The following is a 13,299-nucleotide window of genomic DNA, read 5'->3' as shown; positions in this document are numbered from 1 at the left end:
TTATATGCCTCGGCCTTGGATTTAACACTATCCTTAATTTCCCTTGTTATCCACGGTTGAGCCACCTCCCCCATTTTATTTTTACTCCAGACCAGGATGTACAATTGTTGAAGTTCATCCATGTGATCTTTAAATGTTTATCATTGCCTATCCACCATCAACCCTTGAAGTATCGTTCGCCAATTCACGTCTCATACCATCAAAGTTACCTTTCCCTAAGTTCAGGACCCTAGTCTCTGAATTAACTGTGTCACTCTCCATCTTAATAAAGAATTCTACCATATTATGATTACTCTTCCCCAAGGGGCCTCACACAACAAGATTGTTAATTAGTCCTTTCTCATTACACATCACCCAGTCTAGGATGACCAGCCCTCAAGTTGGTTCCTTGACATATTGGTTGAGAAAACCATCCCCAATACACTCCAGGAAATCCTCCTCCACCGTATTGCTACCAGTTTGGTTAGCCCAATCTATATGTAGGTTAAAGTCACCCATGATAACTGCTGTACCCTTATTGCATGTATCCCTAATTTTTTGTTTGATGCTGTCCCCAACCCCACTACTACTGTTTGGTGCTCTGTACACAACTCCTACTACTGTGGTCATCCCCCTGCAAAACAGATACACTGCTTTGAGTACTGTTGAGGGGGATGACTCATCAGGGGAGGGCAGCAGCAGCCATGGCTGGCTCTGTTGCACAGGAGGGCAGGAAAAAGAGTGGGAGAGCGATAATGATGGGGGATTCAATTGTAAGGGGAATAGATAGGCGTTTCTGCGGCCGCAACCGAGACTCCAGGATGGTATGTTGCCTCCCTGGTGCAAGGGTCAAGGATGTCTCGGAGCAGGTGCAGGACATTCTAACAAGGGAGGGAGAACAGCCAGTTGTCGTGGTGCACATTGGTACAGGGATGAGGTCCTACGAAATGAATTTAAGGAGCTTGGAGATAAATTAAAAAGTAGGACCTCAAAAGTAGTAATCTCGGGATTGCTACCAGTGCCACGTGCTAGTCAGAATAGGAATCGCAGGATAGCGCAGATGAATACGTGGATTGAGCAATGGTGCAGCAGGGAGGGATTCAAATTCCTGGGGCATTGGAACCGGTTCTGGGGGAGGTGGGACCAGTACAAACCGGACGGTCTGCACCTGGGTAGGACTGGAACCAATGTCCTAGGGGGAGTGTATGCTAATGCTGTTGGGGAGGAGTTAAACTAATATAGCAGGGGGATGGGAACCAATGCAGGGAGACAGAGGGAAACAAAAAGGAGACAAAAGCAAAAGACAGAAAGGAGATGAGTAAAAGTGGAGGGCAGAGAAACCCAAGGCAAAGAACAAAAAGGGCCACTGTACAGCAAAATTCTAAAAGGACAAAGGGTGTTAAAAAAACAAGCCTGAAGGCTTTGTGTCTTAATGCAAGAAATATCCGTAATAAAGTGGATGAATTAACTGTGCAAATAGATGTTAACAAATATGATGTGATTGGGATTACAGAGTCGTGGCTCCAGGATGATCAGGGCTGGGAACTCAACATCCAGGGGTGTTCAACATTCAGGAAGGATAGAATAAAAGGAAAAGGAAATGGGGTAGCATTGCTGGTTAAAGAGGAGATTAATGCAATAGTTAGGAAGGTCATTAGCTTGGATGATGTGGAATCTATATGGGTAGAGCTGCAGAACACCAAAGGGCAAAAAACGTTAGTGGGAGTTGTGTTCAGACCTCCAAACAGTAGTAGTGATGTTGGGGAGGGCATCAAACAGGAAATTAGGGGTGCATGCAATAAAGGTGCAGCAGTTATAATGGGTGACTTTAATATGCACATAGTTTGGGCTAGCCAAACTGGAAGCAATACGGTGGAGGAGGATTTCCTGGAGTGCATAAGGGATGGTTTTCTTGACCAATATGTCGAGGAACCAACTAGGGGGGAGGCCATCTTAGACTGGGTGTTGTGTAATGAGAGAGGATTAATTAGCAATCTCGTTGTGCGAGGCCCCTTGGGGAAGAGTGACCATAATATGGTGGAATTCTGCATTAGGATGGAGAATGAAATAGTTAATTCAGAGACCATGGTCCCGAACTTAAGGAAGGGTAACTTTGAAGGTATGAGGCGTGAATTGGCTAGGATAGATTGGCGAATGATACTTAAGGGGTTGACTGTGGATGGGCAATGGCAGACATTTAGAGACCGCATGGATGAACTACAACAATTGTACATTCCTGTCTGGCGTAAAAATAAAAAAGGGAAGGTGGTTCAACCGTGGCTACCAAAGGAAATCAGGGATAGTATTAAAGCCAAGGAAGTGGCATACAAATTGGCCAGAAATAGCAGCGAACCCGGGGACTGGGAGAAATTTAGAACTCAGCAGAGGAGGACAAAGGGTTTGATTAGGGCAGGGAAAATGGAGTACGAGAAGAAGCTTGCAAGGAACATTAAGATGGATTGCAAAAGTTTCTATCGATATGTAAAGAGAAAAAGGTTAGTAAAGACAAAAGTAGGTCCCCTGCAGTCAGAATCAGGGGAAGTCATAACGGGGAACAAAGAAATGGCAGACCAATTGAACAAGTACTTTGGTTCAGTATTCACGAAGGAGGACACAAACAACCTTCCGGATATAACAGGGGTCAGAGGGTCTAGTAAGGAGGAGGAACTGAGGGAAATCCTTATTAGTCGGGAAATTGTGTTGGGGAAATTGATGGGATTGAAGGCCGATAAATCCCCAGGGCTGATGGTCTGCATCCCAGAGTACTTGAGGAGGTGGCCTTGGAAATAGCGGATGCATTGACAGTCATTTTCCAACATTCCATTGACTCTGGATCAGTTCCTATCGAGTGGAGGGTAGCCAATGTAACCCCACTTTTTAAAAAAGGAGGGAGAGAGAAAACAGGGAATAAAAGACCGGTCAGCCTGACTTCAGTAGTGGGTAAAATGATGGAATCAATTATTAAGGATGTCATAGCAGCGAATTTGGAAAGAGGTGACATGTTAGGTCCAAGTCAGCATGGATTTGTGAAAGGGAAATCATGCTTGACAAATCTTCTGGAATTTTTTGAGGATGTTTCCAGTAGAGTGGACAAGGGAGAACCAGTTGATGTGGTATATTTGGACTTTCAGAAGGCTTTCGACAAGGTCCCACACAAGAGATTAATGTGCAAAGTTAAAGCACATGGGATTGGGGGTAATGTGCTGACATGGATTGAGAACTATTTGTCAGACAGGAAGCAAAGAGTAGGAGTAAATGGGTACTTTTCAGAATGGCAGGCAGTGACTAGTGGGATACCATAAGGTTCTGTGCTGTGGCTCCAGCTGTTTACACTGTACATTAATGATTTAGATGAGGGGATTAAATGTAGTATCTCCAAATTTGCAGATGACACTAAGTTGGGTGGCAGTGTGAGCTGCGAGGAGGATGCTATGAGGCTGCAGAGTGACTTGGATAGGTTAGGTGAGTGGGCAAATGCATGGCAGATGAAGTATAATGTGGATAAATGTGAGGTTATCCACTTTGGTGGTAAAAACAAAGAGACAGACTATTATCTGAATGGTGACAGATTAGGAAAAGGGGAGGTGCAACGAGACCTGGGTGTCATGCTACATCAGTCATTGAAGGTTGGCATGCAGGTACAGCAGGCGGTTAAGAAAGCAAATGGCATGTTGGCCTTCATAGCGAGGGGATTTGAGTACAGGGGCAGGGAGGTGTTGCTACAGTTGTACAGGGCCTTGGTGAGGCCACACCTGGAGTATTGTGTACAGTTTTGGTCTCCTAACCTGAGGAAGGACATTCTTGTTATTGAGGGAGTGCAGCGAAGGTTCATCAGACTGATTCCCGGGATGGCGGGACTGATCTATCAAGAAAGACTGGATCAACTGGGCTTGTATTCACTGGAGTTCAGAAGAATGAGAGGGGACCTCATAGAAATGTTTAAAATTCTGATGGGTTCAGACAGGTTAGATGCAGGAAGAATGTTCCCAATGTTGGGGAAGTCCAGAACCAGGGGTCACAGTCTAAGGATAAGGGGTAAGCCATTTAGGACCGAGATGAGGAGAAACTTCTTCACCCAGAGAGTGGTGAACCTGTGGAATTCTCTACCACAGAAAGTTGTTGAGGCCAATATGAAGTCCTTACTACTAGGGGGATCAAGGGGTATGGCAAGAAAGCAGGAATGGAGTACTGAAGTTGCATGTTCAGCCATGAACTCATTGAATGGCGGTGCAGGCTAGAAGGGCCGAATGGCCTACTCCTGCACCTATTTTCTATGTTTCTATGTTTTCTGCCCTTTGGTGTTCCGTAGCTCTACCCATACCGATTCCACATCATCTAAGCTAATGTCCTTCCATACTATTGCTTAAATTTCCTCTTTAACCAGCAACGCTACCCCACCTCCTTTTCCTTTCTGTCTATCGTTCCTGAATGTTGAATACCCCTGGATGTTGAGTTCCCAGCCTTGGTCACACTGGAGCCATGTTTCCATGATGCCAATTATATCATATTCGTTAATAGCTGTCTGCACAGTTAATTCGTCCACCTTATTACGAATACTCCTCGCATTAAGGCACAGAGCCTTCAGGCTTGTCTTTTTAACACACTTTGCCCCTTTAGAATTTGGCTGAAATGTGTCCCTTTTTGATTTTTGCCTTGGGTTTCTCTGCCCTCCACTTTTACTTTTCTTCTTTCTATCTTTTGCTTCTGCCCCCATTCTACTGACCTCTGTCTCCCTGCATAGGTTCCCATCCTCCTGCCATATTAGTTTAACCCCTCCCCAACAGCACTAGAAAACACTCCCCCTTGGACATTGGTTCTGGTCCTGCCCAGGTGCAGACCGTCTGGTTTGTACTGGTCCTACCTCCCCCAGAACCGCTTCCAATGTCCCAGGAATTTGAATCCCTCCCTCTTGCACCATTCCTCAAGTCACGTATTCATCTTAGCTATCCTGCAATTCCTACTCTGACTAGCACATGGCACTGGTAGCAATCCTGAGATTACTACTTCTGAGGACCAACTTTTTAATTTGACTCCGAGCTCCCTAAATTCAGCTTGTATGAACTCATCCATTTTTTTACCTATATCGTCGGTACCTTTCTGCACCACGACAACTGGCTGTTCACCCTCCCCCTCCAAAATGTCCTGCAGCTGCTCCATGACATCCTTGACCCTTTCACCAGGGAGGCAACTTACCATCCTGGAGTCTTAATTGCAGACGCAAAAACGTCTATCTATTCCCCTTACAATAGAATCCCCTACCACTATAGCTCTCCCACTCTTTTTCCTGCCCTCCTGTGCAGCAGAGCCACCCACGGTGCCATGAACTTGGCTGCTACTGCCCTCCCCTCGTGAGTCATCTCCCCCAACAGCACCCAAGGCAGTGTATCTGTTTTGGAGGGGGATGACTACAGGGGACCCCTGCACTACCTTCCTTCCACTGCTCTACCTGATGGTCACCCATTCTCTATCTACCTGAGTAACCTTTGGCTGGGGTGTGACCAACTCACTAAACATGCTATTCACGACATCCTCAGCATCGCAGATGCTCCAGAGTGAATCAAAGCACAGCTCCAGTGCCGCAATGGGGTCTCTCAGAAGCTGCAGCAGGATGCACTTCCTGCACATATAGTCGTCAGGGACACTGGAAGTATCCCTGGCTTTCCACATAGCACAGGAGTAGCATGACATGGGTCTGGGCCTTCCTGCCATGACTTAAACCTTAATTACTTTAATTTGACAACAGTACAAAGGTTAACGACTAATAATGTCTACCGTACACAGAGAAATATTGAAACGTTTAACCTTTACACAGAGAGATATTGGAATATTTACCCTGTACACACAGAGTGAGTGGAATGTTTACCCTGTAAACAGAGAGACAGTGGAATGTTCACGCTCTTCACAGATTCAGTGGAATGTTTACACTGTATACATTGGGACAGTGGCATGTTCACACTGTACACAGGGTGACAGAGGAATGTTTACACTGTACACAGAGAGAGACAGTGTAATGTTCATCCTGTACACAGAGAGACAATGCAATGTCCAACCCTGTAAACAGAGAGACAGTGGAATGTTTACACTGTACACAAAGAGACAGTGGAATGTCTACCCAGTACACAGAGAGACCGTGGAATATTCACACTGTACACAGAGAGACAGTGGAATGTTCACACTGTATACAGAGAGTGGAATGTGCAGACTATACACAGAGACAGTGGAATGTGCACACTGTACACAGAGACAGTGGAATGTTTACAATGTACACAGAGACAGTGGAATGTTCACACTGTACACATCGGGACAATGAAATATTCACATTGTACACAGACGGTGGAATGTTTAACCTATGCACAGAGAGACAGTGGAATGTTCCCCCTGTACACAGAGAGAGACAGTGGAATGATTACACTGTACACATAGACCGTGGAATGTTTACACTGTACACATCGTGACAGTGGAATGCTCACAGTGTACACAGAGAGACAGTGGAATATCCGCACTGTGCACAGAGAGACAGTGGAATGTTCACCCTGCACAGAGACACATTGGAATGATTACACAGTACAGCGAGAGAGACAGTGGAATGTTTACCCTGTACACAGGGCGACAGTGGAATGTTTACCCTGTAAACAAAGAGACAGTGGGATTTTCACACTGTACACAGATTCAGTGCATTGTTTACACTGTACACATCGAGACAGTGGAATGTTCACACTGTACACAGAGAGACAGTGGAATGCTTTCCCTGCACACATAGGGACAGTGGAATGTTTACCCAGTGCACAGAGAGACAGTGGCATGTTCACACTGTACACAGAGAGACAGAGGAATGTTTACACTGTACACAGAGAGAGACAGTGCAATGTTCAACCTGAACACAAAGAGAGGGGATTGTTCAACCTGCACAGGGAGACAGTGGAATGCTCACACTGTACACAGATACAGTGGAATGTTTCCACTGTACACAGAGAAAGTGGAGTGTTCCCACTGTGCACAGAGGGACAGTAGAATGTTTACCCTGTACACAGAGAGACAGTGGAATGTTTACCATGTACACAGAGAGACAGTGGAATGTTTCCAATGTACACAGAGAGACAGTGGAATGTTAATCCTGTACACCGGGAGACAGTGGAATGTTCACCCTGTATACAGAGGCAGTGCAATGTTCGCACAGTACAGAGACTGTAGTAAGTTCACACTGTACACAGAGACATTGGAATGTTTGCACTGTACACACAGACAGTGTAATGTTCACATTGTACACAGAGACAGTGGAATGTTCACACTGTACACAGAGAGACAGTGGAATATTTGCCCTGTCCACAGAGGAACAGCGGAATGTTTACTCTGTACACAGAGAGACAGTGGAATATCCGCACTGTACACAGAGAGCCAGTGGAATATTTGCCCTGTACACAGAGGAACAGTGGAATGTTTACCCTGTACACAAACAGACAATGGAATGTTTACCCTGTACACAGAGAGAGAGTGGAATGTTTGCACTGTACACAGAGAGACAGTGGAGTGCTCACAATGTAGACAGAGTAACAGTGGAATGTTTACACTGTACACAGAGAGGCAGCGCAATGTTCACACTGTACATGGGACAGTGGAATGTTCACACTGTACACTGAGGGACAGTGGATTGTGCACACTGTACACAGAGACATTGGAATGTTCACACTGTACACAGAGACAGTGGAATCTTTATCATGTACACAGAGAGACAGTGGAGTATTCACACTGTACACAGAGAGACGGGGGAATGTTTGCACTATACACACAGACACTGGAATGTTCACACTGTTAACAGAGAAACAGTGGAATGTTTACACTTTACACAGAGACAGTGGAATGTTTATATTGTACACAGAGAGACAGAAGAATGTTCACCCTGCACAGAGAGTGAATGGAATGTTTACCATGTACACAGAGAGAGACAGCGGAATGTTTACCCTGTACACTGGGAGACAGTGGAATGTTCACACTGTACGGAGACTGTAGAAAGTTCACACTGTGCACAGAGACAGTGGAATGTTTACACTGCACACATCGTGACAGTGGAATCTTCACAATGTACACAGAGAGACAGTGGAATATCTGCAGTGTACACAGAGAGACAGCGGAATGTTCACTCTGCACAGAGAGACAGTGGAATGTTTACCCTGTACACAGCCGACAGTGGAATGTTTACCCTGTACACAAAGAGAAAGTGGGATATTCACACTGTACACAGAGAGACAATGAAATGTTTACCCTGTACACAGAGAGAGACAGTGGCATGTTCACACTGTATACAGAGAGACCCAGGAATGTTTACACTGTACAGAGAGAGAGACAGTGCAATGTTCATCCTGTATACAGATTTAGTGGAATGTTTAAACTCTACACATCTGGACAGTGGAATTTTCACACTGTACACAGAGAGACAGTGGAATGCTTTCTCTGCACACAGAGGGACAGTGGAATGTTTACCCTGTACACAGTGTGAGAGTGGAATGTTTATCCTGTACACAAAGAGACAATGGGATGTTCACACGATATACAGAGACAGAGAAATGTTCAGCCTGTACACAGAGGGACAGTGGAATGTTCACACTGTAGACAGAGCGACAGTTGAATGTGCACACTGTAAACCGTGACAGTGGAATGTTCCACTGTACACAGAGACAGTGGAATGTTTACCCTGTACACAGAGTGACAGTAGAATGTTCACACTGTACACACAGACAGTGGAATGTTCACACTGTACACACTGACAGTGGAGTGTTTACCCTGTAGACAGAGAGAAGGTGGAGTGTTCACACTGTACACAGAGAGACAGTGGAATGTTTACCCTGTACACAGAGTGACAGTGGAATGTTCACACTGTACATAGAGACAGTGTAATGTTCACACTGTACATAGAGACAGTGGAAAGTTTGCACTGTACACAGAGACGGTGTAATGTTCACACTGTACATAGAGACTGTGGAATGGTTACACTGTACACATCGGGACAGTGGAATGTCCACACTGTACACAGAGGGACAGTGGAACGTTTGCACTGTACACAGAGACAGTGTAATGTTCACACTGTACACATCGGGACAATGGAATGTTCACACTGTACACAGAGGGACAGTGGAATGTTTACACTGTACACAGAGAGAGAGTGGAATGTTCGCACTGGACACAGACAGACAGTGGAAAATTTACCCTGTACACAAGGAGACAGTGGAATGTTTACCCTGTACACCGGGAGACAGCGGAATTTTCACACTGTACAAAGACTGTAGAAAGTTCACACTGTACACAGAGACCGTGGAATGTTTACACTGTACACATCGTGACAGTGGAATGCTCACACTGTACACAGAGAGACAGTGGAATATCCACACTGTACACAGAGAGACAGTGAAATGTTCACTCTGCACAGAGACACTTTGGAATGATTACACTGTAGACAGAGAGAGACCGTGGAATGTTTACCCTGTACACAGGGTGACAGTGCAATGTTTAACCTGTACACAGAGAGACAGTGGAATGTTCACACTGTACACAGATTCAGTGCAATCTTCACACTGTACACAGTGGAATGTTCACAATGTACACAGACAGTGGAATGCAATCCCTGCACACAGAGGGACAGTGGAATGTTTACCCAGTACACAGAGAGACAGTGGCATGTTCACATTGTACACCAAGAGACAGAGGAGTGTTTACACTGTACACAGAGAGAGACAGTGCAATGTTCAACCGGTACACAAAGAGACAGTGGAATGTTTGCACTGTGCACAGAGGGACAGTAGAATGTTCATCCTGTACACAGTCAGACAATGGAATGTTTACCATGTACACAGTGTGAGAGTGGAATGTTTACCCTGTACACAAAGAGACAATGGGATGTTCACACGATATACAGAGACAGAGAAATGTTCAGCCTGTACACAGAGGGACAGCGAAATGTTCACACTGCACACAGATACAGAGGAATGTTTCCACTGTACACAGAGACAGTGGAATGTTTGCACTGTGCACAGAGGGACAGTAGAATGTTTACCCTGTACACAGAGAGACAGTGGAATGTTTACCATGTACACAGAGACATTGGAATGTTTCCACTGTACACAGAGAGACAGTGGAATGTTTATCCTATACACCGGGAGACAGTTGAATGTTCACCCTGTACACAGAGATAGTGGAATGTTCACACAGTACACAGAAAGACAGTGGAATGTTTGCCCTGTCCACAGAGAGACAGTGGAATATCCGCACTCTACACTGAAAGACAGTGGAATGTTCGCCCTCCACAGGGAGACAGTGGAATGTTCATCCTCTACACAGAGGGACAGTGGAATGTTCACCCTGTACACAGACGGACAGTGGAATGTTTACACTGTACACAGAGAGACAATGGGGTGCTCACAATGTAGACAGAGTAACAGTGGAATGTTTACACTGTACACACAGAGACAGTGGGATATTCACAATGTATACAGAGAGACAGTGGAATGTTCACCCTCTACACAGGACAGTGGAATATTCACACTGTACACAGAGACAGTGGAATCTTTATCCTGTACATAGAGAGACAGTGGAGTATTCACACTGTACACAGAGAGACAGGGGAATGTTTGCACTGTACTCACAGACACTGAAATGTTCACACTGTAAATAGAGAGACAGTGGAATGTTTACACTGTACACACAGAGACAGTGGAATGTTCACATTCTACACAGAAACAGTAGAATGTTTACCCTGTATACAGAGAGACAGTGGAATATTCACACTCTATACAGAGAGACAGTGGAATGTTTACATTGTACACAGAGAGACAGTGCAATGTTCACCCTCTACACAGAGGGACAGTGGAATGTTTACACTGTACACATCGGGACAGTGGAATGTTCATAGTGTACACAGAGAGACAGTGGAATGTTTGAACTATACACAGAGACAGTGTAATGTTCACACTGTACACAGATTCAGTGGAATATTTACACTGTACACATCGGGACTGTGGAATGTTCACACTGTACACAGAGAGACAGTGGAATACATAAGAACATAAGAATTAGGAACAGGAGTAGGCCATCTAGCCCCTTGTGCCTGCTCCACCATTCAACAAGGTCATGGCTGATCTGGCCATGAACTCAGCTCCACTTACCCGCCGGAATCAGCCTAGTGAATCGTCTCTGTGCGCCCTCCAAAGCTAGTGTATCCTTCCTTAAGTAAGGAGACCAAAACTGCACACAGTACTCCAGGTGCGGCCTCACCAATACTCTATACAGTTGCAGCAGGACCTCCCTGCTTTTGTACTCCATCCCTCTCGCAATGAAGGCCAACATTCCATTCGCCTTCCTGATTACCTGCTGCACCTGCAAACTAACTTTTTGGGATTCATGCACAAGGACCCCCAGGTCCCTCTGCACCGCAGCATGTTGTAATTTCTCCCCATTCAAATAATATTCCCTTTTACTGTTTTTTTTCCAAGGTGGATGACCTCACATTTTCCGACATTGTATTCCATCTGCCAAACCTTAGCCCATTCGCTTAACCTATCTAAATCTCTTTGCAGCCTCTCTGTGTCCTCAACACAACCCGCTTTCCCACTAATCTTAGTGTCATCTGCAAATTTTGTTACACTGCACTCTGTCCCCTCTTCCAGGTCATCTATGTATATTGTAAACAGCTGTGGTCCCAGCACCGATCCCTATGGCACACCACTAACCACGATTTCCAACCGGAAAAGGACCCATTTATTCCGACTCTCTGCTTTCTGTTAGCCAGCCAATTCTCTATCCATGCTAATACATTTCCTCTGACTCCGCGTACCTTTACCTTCTGCAGTAACCTTTTGTGTGGCACCTTATCGAATGCCTTTTGGAAATCTAAATACACTACATCCATCGGTATACCTCTATCCACCATGCTCGTTATATCCTCAAAGAATTCTAGTAAATTAGTTAAACATGATTTCCCCTTCTTGAATCCATGTTGCGTCTGCTTGATTGCACTATTCCTATCTAGATGTTTGCACTGTACACAGAGACAGTGTAAAGTTCACACTGTACACAGATTCAGTGGAATGTTTGCACTGTAGACATCGGGAAAGTGAAATGTTCACAGTGTACACAGAGAGACAGTGGAATGTTTACCCTGTACACAGAGAGTGGAATGCTTAACCTGTATACAGAGAGACAATGCAATGATCACATTGCACACAGAGAGACAGAGGAATGTTCACCCTGCACAGAGAGATAGCTGAATGTTTACCCTGTACACAAAGACAGTGGAATGTTTACCCTGTACACAGAGACAGTGGAATGTTCACACTGTGCACAGAGACAGTAGAATATTCACGCTGTACACAGAGAGACAGTGGCCGAATGGCCTACTCCTGCACCTATTTTCTACGTTTTCTATGTTTATCCTGTACACCAGGAGACAGTGAAATGTTCATACTGTAAGACTGTAGAAAGTTCACACAATTTACAGAGACAGTGGAATGTTTGCACTGTACACAGAGACTGTGTAATGTTCATACTGTACACAGAGAGACAGTGAAATGTTCACCCTGCACAGGCACACAGTGGAATGATTACACTGTACACAGACAGAGACAGTGGAATGTTCACACTGTACACAGAGAGACAGGGGGATGTTTGCACTGTACACACAGATACTGGAATGTTCACACTGTACACGGAGACAATAGAATGTTTACCCTGTACACAGAGAGACAGTGGAATATTCACACTGTATACAGAGAGACAGTGGAATGTTCACCCTCTACACAGAAGGACAGTGGAATATTCACACTATACACAGATTCAGTGGAATGTTTACACTGTACAAATCGGGACAGTGGAATGTTCACACTGTACAAATCGGGACAGTGGAATATTCACGCTGTACACAGAGGAACAGTGGAATATTTACCCTGTACACAGAGAGAGAGTGGAATATCCACACTGTACACAGAGAGACAGTGGAATGTTCACCCTGCACAGAGAGACAGTGGAATGATTACACTGTACACAAAGAGAGACAATGGAATGTTTATCTTGTGCACAGAGAGACAGCGGAATGTTTACGCTGTATGCAAAGAGACAGTGGAATGTTTACCCTGTACACAGAGAGACAGTGGAATGTTCACATCGTACACAGAGACAGTGGAATGTTTGCCCTGTACACAGAGAAACAGTGGCATGTTCACACAGTATGCAAAGAGACAGTGGAATGTTTACCCTGTACATAGACAGACAGTGGAATGTTTACACTGTACACAAAGAGACAGTGGAGTGTTCACAATGTAGACAGAGTAACAGTGG

General features: G+C 45.0%; 1 protein-coding gene across 1 annotated transcript in view; it reads right to left on the bottom strand.

Moving 5' to 3' along the window:
- LOC139274871 (anosmin-1) overlaps positions 1–13,299 on the bottom strand; it is a 297,781-nt gene that overhangs the window by 155,567 nt on the left and 128,915 nt on the right. The window lies entirely within an intron of this gene.

Source organism: Pristiophorus japonicus, chromosome 10 (genome assembly GCF_044704955.1).
Source record: "Pristiophorus japonicus isolate sPriJap1 chromosome 10, sPriJap1.hap1, whole genome shotgun sequence".
NCBI classification, from domain to species: Eukaryota; Metazoa; Chordata; class Chondrichthyes; family Pristiophoridae; genus Pristiophorus; species Pristiophorus japonicus.
Note: the sequence above shows the minus strand (reverse complement) of the source record. Positions and strands in the feature narration are given on the sequence as shown.